Genomic DNA, 4,906 nt, shown 5'->3' with positions numbered 1-4,906 from the left:
AAAGAACCTACCAAGACAATGTTGAAGGGATTCAAAATAAGTTTATTATCGGCAAGAATAGCGGTAGTTGGGCAAGAAACAAAGTTTTGAAGATTAATTAAACAGGTTGGGAAGTGGAAGCAAGTAGAAGTCGGGTTCGTTCCACGCATGTAGGAGCCCGTGCATGTAGGAGCCCGTGCATGTGTGCTAGGTGACCAAAGTGCAGCAATTGGCAACTCGGCATGCATGCAGTTGCAGCTTGAATTCCAATTTGGTGAGTGGGCAGAGTACTGTGCTAGCCAATAATTAGAAGTTTAATGTGGCTCGTAATATATAATTAGTACGGAGAGGGACCTAACATTTTTAAACACCGCAATTATGCGCACAAAATGGCGAATATATAAACATCTGGGTTTAATAGTAGATTGTAATTTGTGCGCACAATGAAATTGCCAACATATAAACATATGGCTTTAGTAGAGCTAGTGCGCACTACACCAACTGTCTTAAACAGAAACGTGACAGACTACAGTACCTCTGCTTGGCGCACACGACGTGTATATTAGGGCCGACCACAGCAGCATAAGAACGCGAGACATATTTAGCAGACGTAGGTACATTAGCTAGCTTTATCACTTGCAGCGCCTATCCAGCAGCAGTCGTGGTAATATATCATGGGGCCGGGGACCAGATCATCATTGACGTCGTCCTTGACAATGATCATAGTGACGCTTTCACTACTACTAGTGATTAATCACGCACTTAATGTGCATGCACACAGTAGGGATCAAGCTGAGCTCGCTGCTGCTGGCGCTTCTGCGGCTGTCGCGGAGAGTCATCAGATTAGTGAGGTATGTATATATGCTAACAAATGTACGTGTAACGTGACGTGCATCACAAGGAACTTTCAACATAGGCAATTTGGTGAGATATAGGAAATTCTCCAATATTTCCTATGTAGACAAGTCCATATTCCCCATCTATAACTAGGAAATTGCATTCCCTACATCTTATAATAGGGAATATAGAGCATTCCCTACATTCCTTTGAAAGTCCCTACGTTCCCTACATCTTATAATAGGGAATATAGAGCATTCCCCACATTCCTTTGAAAATCCTTACATAAGGAATTATAAGGATGTGATAAAAGGTACTTTATAGATGTATAACTTATAACAAGCCTACATAGATTTGGAAATCATATATTTTCTATAAATTGTAGGTCGTCATGTTTATGAGTTTATATATTTGTAACATACGTTTAAATAGTGCACAACATGATTATAAGCCATGTAGCTTTAACCCTATTACTTAGTGAAAAGTTACACAATATGAGAAATTTTCCTTGGAAAATATAGATTATTAATACAATTCTTACAATCTATCTTGATGCATTTTATTAAATTTGAATCCTTTATTTATTGTTCATTGTAGCTCCTTAATATTGCAACCCTTTTTAATCAACTCGATTAATTTTGTTGGATTTGCAATATTGATGCCTACTTTTGCATTGAGATTTGAAAAAGTAGAGCAAGTTTCATCTTATGATATGATTTGATAAACTAGACCAAGTTTGGATCTTGTGCCCAAAAGCTTCGTAAATCATTTGACAATTATTCCACATAACTTCCATTTAGAGGGTCCTCCAGTATGAGGTATTCCTATTTATGAAATCAAATAAATGTGTTGATGGTCTAGAATCAAGTTCTCATGTAAAGAGTATGTGGTAAATTCTTATGTAGCACTTACTTTCATAAGTGTAAGTTAATATCTTATTGAAAAATTACTACATTCACTTCACATATGGCATCTTAAAGTCAGTATCTCATTGAGATGCAGAAAACTTAGTATACAATACTTGTTTTCGTTAGGCAATAGTACTAAGTATTAATATATCAACGTGTACATCTTAGAATATATATTAATATTATCCCAAATATCAAGTGTAGAAACTCCATTGGATATCTAAAGAGTTATTTAAGGGGTCAAAATAGTTGACAGCTTTAAGATCAAAATTTGTTTAAAACTAAGGTAAAGATAAACAAAATGCCTAGTTTTGTGATGGATAAAACTCTTGATAGTTAACCATGTACTAGTGTGAATATAAACTACTTAAAAATATCCAATTTACTAACAATATTTATCACTAAAGAAGTATAATTTAAAAACGACTAGATTTGGGATTTTTTTAAAAAGCACATGTTAACATTGAACCCAATTTTTGAAAATGAGTAGTTTTTTCATGATTTTTTAGGAAATCTCCTTGGGAGAAACATGCAACTTACCCAAAAGATTTGCAACTATGCTAAAAACTCGAGTGTTGCTTGACCTATAGCAGCTCTCTCATCCACTCAACATCAACTTGGGGGTTGATAGACTTACGTGATAAAACTAGCAACATCAACTACATGCTCAAGGGGAAACAATCTTCATATCAAACTACAAAGAAGCAACTTTCCTATGCCTTAATTTCCCTTTGCCCAATGGTGGAGTACTCTTACAGACATCTCACCTCCCTCAATATCCCTTTTCAAGTTGTGAGGATATCTGACAAGTGCTACAACCCTAAGCCACCAACATAGACAATTGAACTCTCCTCCAAGAAGTAGTCTTAAATCTTTCTATCCAATGAGGATCCTTCTATCACCAAATCTAATGTTATTAGACTCAACTCAAACTCTAGATGATATCTTCCTTTTCTTAGGTTTTGTAAGCATGTAAGAACATTCTCAAGTCAAAACACCTAGAACTAGTAGGTTGTTCTTGATTCTCACAATATTCTTCATGCAATCAATCCCTCAAGTAAAGAGTCATCACTCTCTTAATTCAAGATACTAATCTTTCTCTTTTTTAAGAGTTTAACCAAAAGGAATTTTGGACATGGCAACAACTCACTAAGCCAACTAGTAGCTAGACATCAACACATGATATATATCACATTTTCCACATGAGGTATAGAGCATTGTATGCATCTCAAGGAAAAGACTATTCATTGAATGATCAAAAGATTGTTCCACATGAAGTCTCAAAGGCACCAAATTTTCTTCATACCTTAGCATTGAACTTTACAATTTGAAAAAAAGGTGCACCATATTCCATCACAACAAAACAAAACTCTCACATGTACTTTGTCATCATATGGGGTAATGCAAACATTTCTACTTTCAATAAGTTTCCAAAGAAGGCAAGATGAACCATCATAGGCATTATAGAGCTTCAATATCACCCTTATTATGATGAGTACATTACAATCATTCCAATCTTATGTATGATAGAAGAACACATATTTTAACATTTTTGTGATAAAAGATAAAAATGATTTGACTCTTGTAGTAAAAGATTAATGGTCTAACATGCTCTCAAAATAAATGTTATGGACTATAGATGTTAAGGCTTGAAGTTGATTCTCTCTTCTAGGCTTGAGTCTCAAGGGTTGTCTTCTCTAGTCTCTCACGTGCCTGTTCTTGCATTTCAAATTTGGATGCTCTCTAGGTGGTCCACTCTTCCATGAATACAAGGCAACTCCTCCTCCAAATAATGATAGTTTCCTTCAAACTCATTGGCACTCTTGTAGCTTTATCTTTGCTTCTTTAAACTCGGCTATGTTGCTAAAAAGCTAAGTTTACATATAATATCAAGTAGCATTTCTAATTACAATGTCCACAAAGAAGGATGACACCATGAATAGATATCAGTCTGCTACTGTGACTTGAGCAAGTCAGGCTATTGGACTAATCGCAATAATAAAAGCTGAGCCAAAAGCTATCGAGAGAGGAGTGGTTATAGAGGGGTCTATAGATTTGGATGGAGTGGTATGTGTTACTGAGCAGGGTAACGGTGGTAGAGGAGATCGACTACGCTAATGAAGGGTTGTAGCATGGTGGAGTTTTCCAAGGCTGCTCCATAAACTGCAGTCATTGTTGCAGCTACCCTATTTTTATGTAATAGGGAATTAAAGGACAATGAGGATAAGATAAAGATGATGTTTATCACAATTCTCTATTTCTCAATTCAAGTTGATAATCATGGTTTCGAGAAGGTAAGGACAAAGGTGATGATGACTATCACAATGGTGATGAGGATAAGAAAAATGAAAACAACGAGGAACATATATTTCAATTGCAATTTGAGGCGGCTCCAGTTGACGAGAGAAAGGAAAGGCTTTTGTAAAGATTATTCAACCTTTGTTTTAATTTCATCCATGAGTCCCCCCCTTAACACCCAAAGAGACACATGCGTGGATAAAACACAAGATATTACAATTCCACAATGCTCCATGCCAACCATTATCCCCTCCATTCCCATGCAAGCATTCGAGCTTATTTTCTTATAATCACATTTACAACATATGTCTTTTCTAGAAATGCCAAGTGATTAAGAGATTATTGTGCAACCATAGCATGTGCCTCTTGTGCTAGTACTTGAGCTTGTAGAAAGTGAATGTGCCTTTGCTGCAACTTATACAATACTAAAATTTCTAGTTTTGGGTATACAACACCTAGCCAAACTTGCTGGCGCTACACCTAGCCCACATACTCGACTAAGGTGACTAGATCAATCTTATTTTTACTTTACTAATATTTAGTATTTTATTTCTATGTTTAACTTTCATTCAGGCCCCATTCCTAGACCACATGGGTAGCTATGATGGGTATACAAGAAAGTCTTGGTAAACTAAAATTAATCATGAGAATTTAAATATTATATTATAGTTTTATTTATAACATTAACATTAACTTCTAAGGGTAACAACTTTGTGCACGCTCTCTCTCTCTCTCTCTATGTAGATATATATATATATATGGGGCTATAATGGAATAATGTCCTAGGTGGTTTGACTTAACATACACGAACAAAGATTTTGTTGTATTATATATCTGTACAACACATATTCCCAAATAAACCTAGGAAAAATGAAGTCTTAAGG

General features: G+C 35.5%; 1 long non-coding RNA gene across 1 annotated transcript; it reads left to right on the top strand.

Annotated features, from left to right (window-relative positions):
- The first annotated feature begins 584 nt into the window (after positions 1-584).
- LOC148037991 (uncharacterized) lies at positions 585-2,621 on the top strand. The gene is made up of 2 exons (XR_015690412.1): positions 585-830; positions 2,234-2,621. It is a non-coding gene; the product is annotated as an uncharacterized LOC148037991 (long non-coding RNA).
- The last annotated feature ends 2,285 nt before the right edge of the window (positions 2,622-4,906 follow it).

This window comes from Lygodium microphyllum, chromosome 3, assembly GCF_053477565.2.
Source record: "Lygodium microphyllum isolate KBCC chromosome 3, Lygodium_microphyllum_v1.1.10, whole genome shotgun sequence".
NCBI lineage: Eukaryota > Viridiplantae > Streptophyta > Polypodiopsida > Schizaeales > Lygodiaceae > Lygodium > Lygodium microphyllum.
The sequence above is the reverse complement of the archived record's forward strand: the minus strand, read 5'-3'. Positions and strand labels throughout refer to the sequence as shown.